At 37.8% G+C, this 17,891-nt stretch overlaps 1 protein-coding gene across 1 annotated transcript in view; it reads left to right on the top strand.

Annotated features, from left to right (window-relative positions):
- The window catches only part of GNB1 (G protein subunit beta 1), a 116,476-nt gene that overhangs the window by 41,397 nt on the left and 57,188 nt on the right, over positions 1–17,891 (top strand). Inside the window, exon 2 of the mRNA XM_069079621.1 lies at positions 17,001–17,049. The gene's annotated coding sequence lies outside the window, so the exon portion shown is untranslated. The remainder of the gene's footprint in view (positions 1–17,000; positions 17,050–17,891) is intronic.

Genomic DNA, 17,891 nt, shown 5'->3' on the forward strand with positions numbered 1-17,891 from the left:
CACAACTCCGCCAACAATGTATTAGTGTTCCAATTTTCCCATATCTTCTCCAGTATTTATAATTTTCCTGTTTTACCATGTTAGCCAATCTGATAGTTGAGATGTGGTACCTCAGAGTTGTTTTGATTTGTATTTCTCTAATCAGTAATGATTTGGAGCATTTGATTATAAACATTTTTAAGGAGATGGCAAAAATATGAATTCTGGGACCACATACATCAAATGTACAGTGGAATATGCTCAACATTAGAACTAAAACAGCAGCTACTTAAAATTCCACTTGTAGTGAGATATACTACAGTTATTGTATACACTTTCTGATGGGATGTTACTGTAATTTGTTTTTGTTGGGTTCCTTTAAAATCCTTATATATACATATACATCTATCATGAAAGTGATTTCTGAACATATCGAACTAGAGGTGTCATACTTTTTTAGTGCTTTTCTACATCCCTATACCAAATAAATGTTGATTTCCCAAAAGGTGAGTGTCAGATTACGAGGGCAGCCACTGACACATACCTTGAAAAATACTTGGACCTGCTAAATTGGAAATACTCTCCAGTATTGTAACTAGTGTAACTTGGGAAGGGAAATTGCAGATTGTTCTTTCCAGTTGCTATTGCATAATTAGTATCTTCCTAGTTGAAAGAGGAGAGAATCTTTCTGACCCTTCATAAAGTGATATTTAAATACTAAAGATTGAATCTGATGTCATTAGTATGGTTAGTCCCTGCACTGTGCCTGCTATAGCATATCCAGATCCTCTCATCTGCTGCCATTCTTCTGTGGCTTAAATTCTTCAGAGTTTCTATTTACTGGTGGTTTTAATATTGTCAGGCTGTCCACCTTTTATCCTTTACTCTTTCCCCATGACTTGTCATTTTTAATCATACATGTCCTCAGTGTCTTTTGTGCCACTCAACCACATGCCTCCAGCATTCCTGTGGTGGACATAGCACTGACTAGAGACCTGGAGTCTGGCCTAAGTCCTTTCTTAGCTCTGTGACCCTGGGCAAGTCACTTCACCTCTGTCTGCCTCAATTTCCTTACCTATAAAGTGGGGATAGTAATACCTCCCAGGGTTGTTGTGAGGATCGAACAATATAATATTTGATAAGTGCTTTGCAAACCTTATGACACCTTTTGTTATTTATTATCATTACTATTATGTAGCCTACTTAGAATCACTATTTCCATTATCCTTTGGGTCATCTGCAGTTGTTATTCATCAGGAATGGTGTGATTCCGTGATTTGAAGCCAGATGGCATCGTTGAGGAGAATATGGGTTTGTTTGTTTGTTTTTAATGAAATTTTGTGAGAGTGGCTTGAGATTATTGAAAGTGCTGAATAGTGCCCCAAATGCAATCCAGCCTGATGACTTCTTACTCCGTTCTGGGACTAGCTTATTCATTTGCAGAACATGAATAAGACATATTTATAGACTAGTTCAGTAGACTTCTTGTCCATTCACATGTCATCATCTGAGCACTGCTTATTATTCATCTACTCTGATTTGTTGTTTTAAAAGCAATGGCTAAGCCAGTCTCCAGAGTGCTCATGGATCTCATTGCAGGGGTCTTTGTTGTCTTACAGTGCTAGATATAATGCTTTTAGGGTGGATGAATGATGCTGGATGTCACTGGTGTGTGACGCACACGCATAGCCTTGTTTTATGCTTCTCATGATGTTGCTGATGCTGGATGTCACTGGTGTGTGACGCACACGCACACGCATAGCCTTGTTTTATTCTTCTCATGATGTTGCTGTTCAGTGGAACATTAAACATAGTTAATTCAGTGGTCTTGGATATCTTAATGTTTGTGAGAGGTACAGTAAAGCCTTTAAGAGGTTGTATTTTGTGTTATAAAGTCAAATGCATTTTTATAATCAAATAATAGAGAATAGGGGTCCAATATTCTTTGCCTTCTATCCAGTTATATGCCTGAAGGTGTACTTTAATGGACTGGCATCTGTGAAAGCCTCTTTGGTTCCCCCTTTAAAAAAAAAAAGATTAAGGGACCTCCTTGATTTAAGTGTAGATTTTATATATTGATATCTGTCATTCCTTTCACAGCCAAACTCATAGGGGAAAAAAAGATATCTACACTTGTCTCTACTTCCTCCCACTCAGTTTACAACCTAGTGCAGTCTGGCGTTCAACTTTATCACTCCTGAGTTTATTGCTGGTCTCAATTGGAAGATCAGGTGAACTTCTCAGTTCTCATCCTCTATAGCATTTGACACAATGATCACCCTTTCTTTCTGGATAGTCTCTTCTCTTTGGATTTTCATGAGATTTTATCATCATCCATATCCCACTCCCTATTTGTGAGTGTACCCCAAAGCTCTGTCTTGGGCCCTGCTGTTTCTGTGCAAATGACATCTAGACATCCAGCCCTTTCTCCTAGGTTTCAGTTCCCTATAGTCAGCTGTCTATATTGGACATTTTGAACTGAATAGCTTTGTAAACATGTCAGACTCACCCTGTCTGAAATAAAACTCATTCATCACCACTGTCTCCTAACCAAAATTTCCTATTTCTGTCTAAGGTTCCTGGGTGGCATAGACTGTTTATTCTCGCTCATCTCACGTGTCTGATAAGTTTCCAAATCTTACTGATTCTGCCTCCACAGCATTGCTAAATTACATGGCCACCATCCCTTCTTCCTGCCCAGTTAAGGTCTTTATTACTTTTCAGCTAAATTATTGCTGTAGTCTCCAAATTGACCTGATTCAAGCTCCTCATCTCTCCAAAACATACATCCACACAGAGCTACTAAATTGACATTCTCATGATCTGGTTTCCCCATCCTTAAAAAGTCTTCACTTCACTTCATTTCCTCAAGTTATCGTCCTATCTCTTTCCTCCCCTAACCCTCAGAAGAAGATATTTACACTTGTTAGCTCCATTTCTTCATTACTTACTCACTTCTAAATCCCTTGAACTGATTTCTGACCTCCATCACTACACTGAAACTTCATCTTTGAATTACTAAATCCAATGGCTTTTTCCCATTTCATTCCTATTGATCCTCTTGCTGCTCTTAAGAACCATCTCCTCTCCCACCGTCGGTTTTCTGTTGTCCTTTACTAACCCAAGGCTCAGTCACCTCGGATTCTTCCAGCCCCCCCCCTTACCCCCAAGTCTTCATTTTCCTGGCTTGTTGTTTGCACTTTGACCTAAGCTTTCTCTAAGCTGTATGTTTTTCTCCATTTACATGACCATGACCTCATTTACACCCTCCTTCACTTCTTCTTAGACTACTTTTAATAGCCTCTTAATTGACTTACTCTTTCTAACTTTTTCCCACTTCAAATCTATCCTCCACAAAAAAAAAAATGCAAAAATATTGCTTTGGCTCCCTTTTGCCTCCAGTATAAAGTACAGATTCCTCTGTTTAGCATTTATTTCTTGGGAAGTGGTAGAATGGAAGACTTACCTAGGATTTGTGATTTGTGATGCCTTTTCTCATCTGTCATTTTTTTTTCTTGAGTCACCCAACAGTAGGTCACAGGCCAAGCCTCAGGTGTTTCTGTTTTGTCCAGGAACCCTGAGGGTCTTCCTCTCCCAGATTGGCTTTCAAAAACTTTTATTCATTCATTCTTTCATTCATTCATTTATTAGCTAGGTAAAGAAACCATTCTCTACCTCAGTTCTTATTAAGCCTTAATCACGGGAAGGGGCATTGCTTTAGTCAAACTAAGACCTGTTAAAGACCTCAGTTTGAAAAGGCCAAGGTCATGCGACTAGGGCGGCTAGGTGGTGCAGTGAGTAAGAGCACCAGCCCCAGAGTCAGGAGGACCTGAGTTCAGTTCCATCCTCAGACACTTAACACCCACACACACAAAAAAAACTAGCCGTGTAACCTTGGGCAAGTTACTTAACCCCAATTGCCCTCCAAAAGGCAAAAAAAAGAAAAGGCCAAGGTCCCCTGCTACATCTTGGCCCATTTCCAACCCTATATTTGACCATTGGACCCAGCTGGCTCTGGAGGAGAAAGTGAGGCTGGTGACTTTGCACAGATGCACAGCCCTGCCTCACTGTAACCCAGTTCAGTTGCATGTCATGGTATCACCTCCCTGATGTCTTGGTCCTCTTTGACAACAGTGGACAAACTACAACACCAGTTCAGGTCCAAAAGGCCAGCTTGATGTTCTCTGCCTATGCTGTGATATGGATTGTACTCCCTCTGTGACCTGACAGAAAGCTACTTGCTCCGAGACCGCAGCTCAGCTGGAACCTTCTGGCAGGGATCAGGGAATGCCTGATTGTTCCAGTTGTTAACATTGTGCCCCTTCCTCAGATTTCATGACTTACCTCGCTCTCAGCTGAGAAACTTGCTCTATAGTTTACTGGAAAAAAAATTGAGACCATTCACCAAGAGCTTCCTCTTCTCTCCTCCCACACCACCTTAGATGCCTTTCCCCAATATGTCCTCCACCCCTGCCTCACATTGAGAGGTGGCCCCTCTTCTTGCCAGGGCCAACTGTACTACCTGCACAAGTAATAATCCCATTCCATCTCATTTTCTCCAGCAGACTACCCTGCTATCATCCCAACTCTGTCACTTACATATCAATCTTTCCCTATCTACTGGCTCGTTCCCTACTGTTTACAGATGTGCCCAGGTCTCCCCCATCCTCAAAAACCCTTCACTTGATCCTTCTGTCTCATACTTCCTCTGCCTTTTAGGGCTAAAGTTCTTGAGAAAGGTATCTATAATAGGTACCTGCACTTCTCACTCTCTTTTGACTCTGCAGTCTGACTTTTGGCCACACGATTCCACCAAAAGTGTTTTCTTCAAAATTACAAAAGATTTCTTAATTGCCATATCTAATGGCCTTTTCTTACTCCTCATTCTTCTTGACCTCTCTTCAGCTTTGACACTATTGTTTTTTCTCTTCTCCCTCAACTTTCAAGACATCACTCTCCTGGCTCTTCTCTTACCTATCTGACCACTCCTCCTCAGTCTCCTTTGCTAAGTTTTTGTCCAAGTCACACCTACTAACAGTGGATGTTCCTAAGGACTCTATCCTGGCCTTTTTTCTCTTCTATCCTGCTTCACTTGGTGATCTCATTAGTTGCATGGATTTAATTACCATCTCTGTGCTGGTTCTCAAATCTACCTGTCCTGCCTCAGTCTCTCTACTGACCTCCCACCTCACATCTCCATCTGCCTATCAGACATCTCAGCATGTCCAAAACTGAACTCAGTATCCACCCTACCCCCAAACTCTTCTCTCCCTTCCAAATTTCTCTCATTCTTGAGTACTACCGTCCTCATTTCCCCAGGTTCACAACCCCTAGGTATCATCCTCTACTCCTCACTATCTTTCACCCACCCTCCCCCACCTCCCCTACCCCAGTATCCAAGCTGTTGCCAAAGCCTGTCCAGTTTATCTTTGCAGCATCTCTCCTCTGACACTGCCCCTCCCATGTGCTGACCCTTATCCACTCTCACCTGGATTATTGCACTAGCCTGCTAGTGGGTCTATCTGCATCTAGTCTCTTCCCACTCCAGTTCATCCTCATTCAGACGCCAGTGATTTTCCTAAATGATAGGTCTGACTGTTTCACTCTCCTACTCAAAAAGCTCTGGCATCTTCCTATTGCCCTCCAGGAGCAAATACAAAACTCTCAGGCATTCAGAGACCTTTGTAACCTTCCCCTCCCAACATACCTTTACTGTATTCAGCTTTCAGTTTAAATTCCACCTTTTACAGGAAAACTTTTCTGACATTCAGTCAGTGAACATTTATTAAGTGCCTATACAGAAAAAGGCTAGAGACAGTCCCTACCCTCAAGTAGCTTACCTTCTAATGGGGGAGACCACTTGTAAACAGCTATATACAAAGCAAGCTGTATAAAGGATAAATAAGGAAACAGTTAACTGGGTAAGTCACTGGAATAAAAAAGGGTTGGGAAAGGTTTCCTGTAGAAGGTGAGATTTTAGTTGGGGATGTAAAGGAATCTGAATGATCAGTAGTTGGAGCAGAATAGAAAGCTGGAAGCTGGGAGCTGTGGAGTGTCTTGTTTGTGGAACAGCCAGGAAGTCAGTGTCAGTGGATTTAAGAGGATATGTAGGGGAGGGGGGAGTAAGGTATAAGAAGACTGGAATTCCAAGGGGACTAGGTTATGAAGGACTTTACATTTGCCTTTGAAGGCAATAGAAAGCCACTGAAGATTATTGAGTTGGGTTGGGAGTAGGGGAGGAGGTGGGGGCTCTTCAGGAAGATCTGTTTGATAGCTGAGTGGAAGGTGAACTGGAATGGGGAGTGACTTGAGACAGGCAGACACCCCCCACCCGCAGCAGCTGTTGCAGTAATCCAGGTGTAAAGTGAAAAGGGCCTACACAAGAGTGAGGGCAGTGTCAGAGGAGAGATGCTGCAAAGGTGAACTAGACAGACCATGGCAACAGTTTGGATGTGGGGGGTGAAAGAGTGAGGAGTACAGCATGACTGCCAAGTTGTAAACCTGAGGGACTAAGAAGATAGCATTGCCCTCCACAGTAATAGGGAAGGTAGGAATCAGGGCAGGTTTGGGAGAAATATAATGAGATCTGGTATGGATATATTGAATTTAGAACATTTTTTGGACATTCAGTTCAAGATGTCTGAAAAGCAGCTGGAGATGCAAGATTGAACGTCAACGGAGAGATTGGGGTAGGAAAGGTAGATTTGAGAATCATCACCAAGTAGAGTAGCATAAAGTGAGAAGAGAAGAGGACCAGAAGGACCCTTTGGGACACTATGATTAGGCAGTGTGATCTGGAGGAGGATCCAGCAAAGGAGACAGAGAAGGAGTGGTCAGATAGCAGGAAAGCCAGGGATAGAGTGTCCTGAAAACCTAGAGAGAAGAGGTATTGACCAACTTAGCTGTTTAGATAGATATACTTTCCCTCAGGAAAATCTAAGCTTTTTGAAGACGGAGACTGTTTTCCATCTTCGCCTTTGTATTGCACGGTATCTTTTACTTGGTATTTGGTAGGCACAGAAGTACACTTAATTGAACTGATGTGTGAAGTTTTGTCATTAGTTTTTCAAATAAAACTTATTTGAATAGATGGGTCATAAATGTTCTTTTAGTACATATATCAAAACCATTGAACATCTCTGCCTTCATACTTGAAGATAGACTTGTAGTGGAAGTATTGACGTTAATTTTTTTATTCGAAATAGGGTAATAATGCTTAAGGCCACTCCCAAGCTTTATCTGTAGTAAATATTTATTAAGTTCCGACTATGTGCCAGGCACTGCAATTTCTGTTTATTACTGTTTTAGTTTAGGCATTTGCCTAACTGAATTTTTATTTTTAACTTGGAAACTTCTTGAAAAAATGAGCAGCCATTTTATAATATTTAGAAGTTGTCCCTGTTGGTATTTTATTTTTTAAAAGAAACATTCTTTTGGATCTGTCAGTATTTAATTTAAAAACTCCTTTTGGATAATTTCTTTATTGAATTCATAGCATTTTACCAATACAAAATATTAATTCTAAGTTTTTGAAATAAATCCCAAATGAATGCATTGTAGTGAAGTAGAAAACATTTTGCTATCTGTATTCTTGTGCAAGTTATTAATTTATCTGGATCTCAGTTTACATATTTATAAATGAGGGTATTAGATGACCTGTAAGGTCCCTTCTAGCTCTTGATCTATGATTAATGAATGTTCTAGGACATTCTTTTTGTCCCATTTGATGTAAAGTAGTTCAACTGTACTCAGGCAAATTTAAGTGTAAATTTAGACATAGGCCTTAGAAGGAAATTCATCAGCAACAACAACCTAGTAATGAATGAGCCATTGATCTTTTAGTTCCATTCTGGGATTTGGGCCATGCATTCAACCAGTCTATCCGAAACAGGATGTTATATCACACAGACCCAGAAGAAATAGAACTATAAGAACAATGGGTGGGTGGGTGGGTGGGTGGGTGGATACATGCATTGATGAATGGATTGATAGATACATAGATAGATATGGATGGATAGATAGATAGGTAGATAGATAGATACATACATACATACAATTAAATAAGCACTCTTTAGCAAACCCCTCTTATGAGGTAAATATAGCTCTTCTATGTAAATCAGAGAAAGATATATAATTAATATGATAATATAATATAATAAAAATATTATAATGGAATTAATTTTAAATAAAGTCTTGGCAAAAAGACTAACAACTTGCTCAAAAAAACTTTTTTTAACCAAGTTGAATTTGTAAGAATGGTTCAACATTAAGAGAAACAACATAATCATATTAAAAACAAATTCCCCAAACTATAGTATTATCTCAATAAATGCAAAAAAAGCCTCTAACAAAGCACAGCACTCATTTTGTGCTTTGGGGGTAGTGGGAAGCCTACAAAATACAGACATAAAGAGATCTTTTTTAATTTTAAAATTTCTAAAACCAAAAGTTAGCTTTATATATAGGAAAAGTACTAGAAGCTTTCCCAGTAAAAAGGCATATAGGACACCTCCCTTATACTGCTAGTATTTGACATAGGTCTAGAAATGCTAGCAGTACTAGTAAAGCAAGAGAAAAAAATTAAAGACATAATGATTGGCAGAAAGGAGACAAAACTCTCTATTTGAGCCTGGCATGATGATTTGCTTAGAAAATCCTAGGGAATAAGTGGAGAAACTAATTGAGGCAGTAGGTTCAGGTAAAGTAACAGATTACAAAATAAACCCACCAAAAAAATGGAATGAAATCTAGGTGGCAGTGAAAATAATTACATTCAAAAGAATTGTACAATGCATAAAATGTCAAAGCACACTCAGTACCTATATCAGGTAATTATTCCTTAAAGAATAGCTTAATTAGCCATTTTCATACATGGACCATGCCAATAAATTAAATCACATAAGTTAGTTTTCAGATTTAATGCTATGCCTAATTATTTTTAGATTTTTAAAAAGATATTTTAGATTACAAGAAAAGATACCTTACAAAGGTAGGTAAAATAAAAACAATTCATTTGGAGGAGCAAAACATCTAGAATTTTAATGAAATTATTTTTTTAAAGGTAGAAAGTAATGGAAAATAGCACTTCTGGATGTCAAGACTGCATTGTAAAAGCAAGTCATCACAACCACTTGGTGCTGCTTAAAAAAATAGAAAAGATGATCAATGGAACAAGCTAGACAGGGAAGAATCAGAAATAACTGAATCCAATAAACCAGTGTTTTATAAATCTGAAACCATAAATTACTTAGGAAAGAACTCATCACTCGATGAAAACCTGCTGGGGCCTGAAAAACAGTCCTAGACATTAGACTTAGACTAACATACAGTAAACTGAATGGATATAGGACCGAACTGCTAAACATCAGGTCATAAAATCAGTTAGAGAAGCAGATCATATGCCTGTCACAGCTATGACTGGGGGCCGGGGAGGGGGGGGGAGGGAATAGCCAGAGTTCCCTGTTGCTGTGGAGAGCATTTAGGATGCTTCAGGCTCACGCCCCAGGAGTAGTAATCCTGGACTCTTCACCATCTCTCACCCTGCAGACCCAAGCTGTTGCCAGGGCCTATCATTTTACATCACTGCAGCATCTCTCAAATAGATGCCCTCCTCTCCTCTGAGGCTGCCTCCATTGAGGTGCTGGTCTACATCATCTTATTCCTGGATTGTTGCAGTAACTGCTGGGAGACCTGCCTCAGGTCCCTCCCCATTCCAAAACATCCTCCATTCAGCCACCAAAGTGATTTTCCTAAAGGGCTGATCTGATCTGGTTACACCCTACTCAATAAATTTCAGTGACTTTCTTTTGCCTCCAGGACAAATGCAAAATGCTTAGTTTGGCATTTAGAGCCCTTCCTTTCCAGCCATATTATACCTTACACCCCAGCGTGTACTCTTCAGTCCAGTGACACTGGCCTCCTAATTGTTCTATAACTACAACCCTCCATCTTTCCATTATGGACATTCTCTTGGGATGCCCCCCATGCCTGTAGCGCTCTCCCTCTGCTTCAGCTACTGATCTGGCTTCCTTTAAGTCCCAACTAAAAACCCTCACCTTCTATAGGGAAGCTTTTCCCAACATCTCTTAATTCCAGTACCCCCTCTGGTTATTTCCTATTTATTCTATATATAGCTGTTTGCATGTTGTCCTCCATATTAGATTGTAAGCTGCTTGAGGGAAGGGACTTTTTTTTGTCTCAAGGGTGCTTAGGAGGACAGTGTCTGGCACATAATAAACATTATTAAATGTTTATTTAATTGATAAAAGCTATTTTGATCATATAAAACTGAAAAGATTTTACATAAACAAAATGAACAAAGCTTGGATAAGAAGGGAGAAAGGCAAATGAGAAAAAATCTTAATCATAAAACTCCTGTAAAGTCTGATATCCAGTACGCACACGTTGGGGGGGGGGAGTCTCCAAAGGATTGAAGGATTGCTTGGTAATTATTAATAACTATGAAAGAATGATCTAAATCATTAATAACAAGTGAAAATCAAAGCAACCCTGAGGTTCTACTTCATACCCAGCAAGTTAGCAATGATGACAAAAGACAGGAAATAGTCGTTGTTGGAGGGGTTGTGAAAAGATGTATACTTTGTTGGTGGATCAGTAGAACAATATTTCTGTACTGCATGTAGGAAATTATGAATATGACTCCAGAGAAGCATAGAAATATTTATATGAACTGGTATAGGGTGGATTGAATAAAACCAGGAAAATTACACATAGTGATTACAACAGTATCAATGGAAAGAATGATGACAGCAATGAAATGACCAAAACTGAATGCTGTCAGATTATAATGACTGAGGTCAGCCATAGAGAAGAGATGAAAAGACCCCTCCTTATTTCCTTTGCACAAGTGAGAGACCCTATATATCTCAAGATCTTTCTGATATGTTCAGTTATGAGGAACATTTTCATTTTTTCTTTACTGTTAAAAGTGACCACTCTTGGAAAGCGGTGGGCTACATTAAGAAATGTAGGTGAGATAAAAAGCAAGTATCAGTTAAAAATGAATTTTTCTGGTTTTGCCCCTTTTTCCTAACAAGGCAAAATGGTCTTCACATGTATTGTGGATGTGACCTCTGGAAATTTTTATTCCAAAAATAGCTAGACTTTATATAATGCTTTTTAAGTTTTCTGAAATGGCTTTTATATTTTATATATTTATATTTTTAAAAAAAATTTTCTCAATTGATCCTCATAACCCGGAGGGTAGACCTTTTATTAGTCTCATTTTCCAGACAAACTGAGGCAGGCATATTAAGTGACTCACCTCAGATCATACAGCTAGTGTGTGCGCCAGCATTGGAACTTGGATCTTCTTGACTCGAAGGTCCAGTGCTTTATCCACGCACTGTTTACCTAAGCTGCCTAAAAGTGAAGAAAACAGAATTTGAGCAAATGAACTCAGTCGTAGCCCCATTCAAGTTGAAATTGGATTTTACCTATGTTGTGACTTGTGCCATAATTGAAAGTTTGCCATATCCCTGGGATTAGAGTGCAGTTGATCTTGATAAAATTCAGAGATCAGTTCTTGGAGTCTAACCAGAATAAACTTAAAACAATGCCAGGAAAGGGGTGTGGGGTTTTAATTCATGTGATGCTGACAATTGTTGGCCCTCATCAGTTTATGCCTCTGTTACATCATGTTTGTGACAGTTGTAAGCATAAAGTTTGAGAGAAAGTAGTTGCATGCGATGTTTTTAATTTATGCTTACAAGAAGGTTAATTGAAAAAAAAAAGTTTGACCCTCGATTAAAATTTAGCTTACCTAGTAAAGATTACCTTGTGATCTAATCTTTTTAGAACATTTTTCCCCATGTATCTATTGTAGATTTTAATTTTTAGAATTGTCACCTACCCTAGTCTGAAATTATATAAAAACATAAGCAATTTAAAAAATACCTGTTCTCTCAAGAACATAGAAGCTAAGGAATCAAGATGATACAGTCTGCCTTCTGTAAAGGACTTACAGCTTTAATGCTGAAAGGGGGACCATGAGAGCTGCACTGCAAAAACATAACAAGGAGCAGTTGGAATTGTTGGTAAAAGTTGTCACTCCTTAGATTATCTGTGTTAGTGGGGTCAAAAACCTAATATATAATTTAGCTTTATAATTGTGGTTTTTTGTATTTAAATTGAAAAGTAGGTAGGTCTGATGTGGGAGTTAATAAAAGTATTTAAAGTAAAGTAGTCAAGCCACACCGAAGACCTTCTGGAGGATTTGCAAGAAAATAGAAAACTTAGGTCCAGAATTTGCCTTGCTGTTTAAGACAAGGCAAAACTGAATGGAGAAAATGGAGCCTTAACTTAATTAGCTAAGATTATGGCATGAAAATGGATGCTTTTCAGCTTTCGTTTCCTATTTTAATACTAGAGGTTATCTAATATCTTGCCTCTTAGAGCCTTCGTTTTGTATTTTGAATGAAAGATCATTAGGGGGTGGCCAGGGGGCTCAGTGAGTAAGAGCACCGGCCCCAGAGTCGGGATGACCTGGGATCTGGGATCGAATCCGGGCTCTAGTACTTAGCACCACACCCAGAAATAACTGGCCATGTAACCTTGAGCAAGTTGCTTAACTCCGATTGCTTTAAAAAAAAAAAAAAAGAAAGATCATCAGATTATCACCTACTATAATTTTATTTTATTGCTTTCCTAGATCTACTTTGTTGCATTTTTTTATCATTTTCTCATGATAGGAAACTTAGGAAAGACTCTTTTATAACAAAATACTCAACATGTTTTTGTAATACATTATAAAGAGGTCTCTACAAACTATTTGTTGATTCCTAGGAGAGAAAATTATTGAGTGGGGAACAAACAGCATTCCTAGCACCTACCAAAGTTCTCAAATGACTGGAAGCCAAAATCTTTTTAAATGTTTGTTTTCTATGAATTTGTTTTCATTACTTAGCCTAAAAATCATCTTGTAGTTTTGAGACCATAAGGTGTGAGCTAGTGTATAAGTATTGTTGGAGAGAGTACCCTGGCAATAAAATCTCAAGGAGGTATCCTCTAGCATGACATGGTTTAAAGGGATTTTGTCTATAATTCCAATATTGCTTTCACAAGATTATATTTTATCTAAAACTGAAACTAGCAGACACTCTCTGCTTCCCTTGCTTTTAGCATTTTAGTTTGTACTCACTATAAAAGTAAATTCTTTAACTACTGTGGTTACAGTTTAGGACCTGTGGATAGACTATCGATATGAGTAGCATTTCATTATAATAAAGCTTTTGAGAAAAAAGTTAATACTATAGAACTTCAGTGAAATATGTTTTAAATTTAATAAATAGTAGATCCTCTATTTTTGTTATATTTAAAAACAAATTACATGTTTATGATTTGGAGATAAAGAAAGCATGGAGAGGCAGTTAGTGAAATTGGTTAAGTCTGGCTCCAGAAAGATCCAGGATGTTAGAATATTTATCTAAAGATGTGAATTTTGGTTTTGTTTTCCATTTGTGGGACCCTTTAACTTTGTTAGTGGAACTCCTGATAAAGAAACTCTCCACTAATGAAGATTGGCTGATTGATCGTGAATTTAGACTTAGGAAATTGCCTGGGGCACAAACATGATTTCATTTGGTGCTCTCAATGAACTGATGAGGTTAAGTACTACTAGAATTATCATCTCCCTTTTATAGATGAGGAAACTGAATCTCAGAGGAGCCTTCATTCAAATCTCATTCACTGCTGAATCCCAAGTCCCATGTTCTTCCTACAGATACAGTTCTTCCCGTCTAGATAAAAGATGGGGGAGGGGAACTTTATGGACTGCAAGTTCAATATGAATCTTTTATGGGTCCACCCCTATTTTGTAACATTTTACTTGTTTTGAAAATAAAATTACTCTAAATTGAGTCTGGGGGGGGGGGGGGGGTGTGTAATTACAAGAAGATAGGTTGCAAGCTTATGGTTCTCATTGCCTGGCATTTAGGATTGTTGTATAAAAAAATATAGCAACAATGATTTTACATGCACAGGCAGGCGTGTGTATTTTAAAGAATGCTACCTGCCCTTTCTTCATAAAAAATTTTTCTACAGTCTGAGTAGTAAGAAAGATTTCAGTGTAAAACATGGGTTGTTTTGTTTTGATTTTAATGGCTGCAGCTGAAATCACTTCATAGGTCTCTGCAGCTCATTTCATTAGGGTATGTACCCAGAGAATTTAATTATTTTTTTCCAAGATTAACATTTATCAAATATTTAATCATAACGGACGTTTTTAGCCATCAGATGAAACTAAAACTTTAATTTTTGTGAAATTGGTAGTCATATTTTAAAAATTCAGTAATGGACTGCCAATATTTTGAGAGATTGTATGCACCTGTCAGTGTGCTTAAAAAAATTTTTTTTTTTTTAGACATTACCATTCCTTATCAAATGGTCCTAATAAAATAACTGGAATTAAATCAAAATACCCTTCAACTTTAAGTTGGGGGGGAGTAAAGTGAAAAAGGAAACAAGAATTTTGTTTTCAGCACACACTGAGGTAAATCTCAGATTACTTAAAAATAAAAACATAAATAATGATATTGTTAGAGCATTTAACTAGATTACAAAACAACAATATAATCAAGACATAATGTTCAAAAGAGAATGTCTAATGTTGTAGAGAACTTCTTTAGGTATTTGATCCAGGAATGCATTCTGGGATCCCTCAAGCACATCCTTTTGGTAACACAGTGATGGGAGCTTCAGATTTAAGTTATGGCACAGTTGCTATTTCCAGCTGCCTGCTAGATCTCTCTACTTGACTTCTCAAGTATGCTGATCTTATTTTATTCCCAAAAGATCTCTAATGTCTTCTCCTCTCCTCCCTCCCCCCCCCCCATCTTACCTTTTCAGTGATCATATCACCATTCTCCCAGACATCCAGGATCAAAACCTTGGAGTTGTCCTTGATTCTTCACTTTCCCTCACTTCTAGTATCTAACCTGTTTGCCAAATCTACTTCTCTAATATTTTTAATATTCTTTCCCTTATTTTATTGCTACTACATTAAGCACTCAAATTTAAGCCCTCTAATCTAGACTTTTATTGTAGTTCCCAGCTCATCACTGCCAGTATAATCGGAGGCATAATTGGACTGAGGCATTATGAGCTTATACCAGGATGCCCACAGCATGTGTGTTCCTTCATTCAGCAAATTGTTTCTGCTTGTAGTATCCCAGGACTCTTACCAGTGTTACCCTGGGGCTTTTATCTTCCCTAATAGGATTTTTTTTTCTTGATGTTACTCCTCCTAGAGTCACTGCCCTTCTGGTTACCCAGTTTCATAAACTCAGCGCCATCCCTGACATCCCTCATGCCAGATCTTGTTGATTCCTCCATGTTGTATGTCTATTCGAGATCTCAGCCACTACCTTTGTTCAGGTCATCATCACCATTTGAACAGTAACAGTATCTTTTTAATTGTTTTCCCATTTGTTTATATACCTAAAACATTAATCTGACCATATCACTCTCCAACTTATTCTAGGAGGTTTTATTCCTTACTTTTAAAACTAGTTTTTCTTTCAAACTAAGAGTTGGAATATACTTACAGTTGGGGTTTGTCACCCAAAGTGAAATAATTTTTAAGTTTTAAGAACTATCCCATGATTACTTTTCTCTTTCTTATCATTATTACTTTTCCATGGAATTTTTAAAAGATCTAGTAATATTTTCCATTCAATTTGTATATTCAGCAATTTCCCAGACCTTTGCCCATTCCCACTATGACCAAAAATCCTGTGCTTTCTTTGCTAAACTGTAGAGAATTTACCGTTATAGTTGTAGTTGTACCGTTGTAGTTGTAGTTTTAGTTCAGCAGTCATTTATTCCTGTCTTCCTTGTATGCATATACACAATTATACTTTACCTAGGAAATGGCCTAAAATTAGTCTTTTCATATTGGTCCACACTGTCATGGCTGATTAGCATGTAGATTATTCCTCATGTTTACATCTGGAAATCCAAATATATCTGCAGCTTTTCTTCCCTTTGTACATCCATAGTTTGACCGGGGGGGGGGGGGGGGTTGGTTTTTTTTTTTATAATTTCTTAACACTTGCTCAGTAATGTAATGATGTTCCAATGTGTACATTATGCTTCTTTTTTCTGTGGGTGACCAGGATAAAGCATAGAAAATTCAGCTATGTGAAATGGTTTTCATTTTTATTATTTGTGGGGTTTGTACTCTTAAAAGGGTTTTGGTGGAGGTAAGAATGGAAGTTAGTAGAACAGACAGGAATATCTATTCTGATACTACCAAGAACAGTGAAATATACTTAATTTGAAGAATTACTTTCAATGATGATATATAAAATCTCTCACAATAAAATCTTTTGGTTTCTGTCTGCAGCTATGCTTTTAACTTGAAAAGGCTGGATGTTGGTAAATATAGATCACTTTATGTAACAGATTCCAGAAAAGTTACATATAAATTGGCGTGTTAAATAGGTTGAGGAAGATTTCCTAGCTAAAATAAATTCTATGATTAATTATTTTTGCTAATCTTCCTCTATAATTTGATAAAGTGAGGCAACTTAAGTCCCATTTTTTGTTTTATTTTATAGATTGTTGTCATAGACTTGGAATTGGGAGGAAAGGTTTAGATCTAGATCATAAGAAGAACCCATTAAATTCAGGGTTTGAAAGATTTCAAATCCATTACTTACATAGAAACTTGTCTAAATGTAGTGTGTCTTTATTTTCAATTAACAAGACATCCTGTTAAGTTTTTTTCTGGAGTATTTCTTTTCTCTAAAGCAGTGACTTTCTAACTGCTGTGTGAAAAGAGAATCTAAGGGCGTCACAATGATTTTTCCAAAGAAAATATCAGGCCAGTGTTGTATATTTCCCCTAGTGTTTAAATTGTGAAGTACAAAACAATTATAGGGAGAGATGGGCAAGCACTTGCATGACTTAAGTCTCTTCTGTTCTTGATATTTAAATGATATTAAGATTAAAAGTAATGTATCCCCCTGAGATGCAAATCTTTCTTTTTTTCTTTATTACAGATAAGTTTACATGTATTGCAGACCAGACCAGAAGCACTTCTGATTTCAGGTAAATTTAATATAATTGTTAACTAACTAGTATTTTTTGTTTTTGTTTTTTTGGGGGCGGTTTTTGTTTGTTTTCTTTGCTCTCTGGAGGGGGAAGGCAAGGCAGTTGGGGTTAAGTGACTTGTCCAAGGTTACATGGCCAGCGTGTTGAGTGTCTGAGGCTGGATTTGAACTCAGGTCCTCCTGATTCCAGGGTCAGTGCTCTATTCACTGGGCCACCTAGCCACCCCTAACTAGTATTTGTTAAAGTAAAATATTTTCCTTGTTATAGTACTGCTTTGTGCTTCCATGTGAACAGGAGGTTCAGATCACTTTATGTCTCTGAGGCCATTTCTTATCGAATAATTATTCACTTTCAGGGTGATATGCTCTGTTGACTGTGAAGGAGGCATCAAGTTACTGTTCAACTAGAAAATCATAAAGTGGTCTTAGGAGCTCATTGTGGTTTAAAGTCTCTACTTAGCACCTTGATTTAAAGTAGGATGATAAGCAAGGTCTGTGTTAGAGGTTGATTACTTACATGAATCATTATTTTGACTTTATGAGGGACGTAGCACTGGACTTCCATTCTCTGATACATCTGACCCTCTCTTCTCTGAACTCCTGTAACATTGTTTGTATCTCAGCATTTGATCATAGAGAGTCTGGCCCTAATTTTTCATGCCAAAACATTTTTTTTAATAGAAGGCAGTTTTTATTTTATGCTAAAATCTTTATTTTAACTGAAGGCTGCATATGTCATAAAAAGCAAAGCTATGTCTTTTAGCCTGTGGTTCTTTAAAATAGATAATGTGCTCTAAGTTCTATAGAAAGGACACAGATATCCTGCACACAATGGTGAAA

The sequence above is a fragment of the Petaurus breviceps genome, unplaced genomic scaffold (genome assembly GCF_028583685.1).
Source record: "Petaurus breviceps papuanus isolate PSGF00001 unplaced genomic scaffold, PetGlider_PUasm1.0 91041, whole genome shotgun sequence".
Lineage (NCBI taxonomy): Eukaryota > Metazoa > Chordata > Mammalia > Diprotodontia > Petauridae > Petaurus > Petaurus breviceps.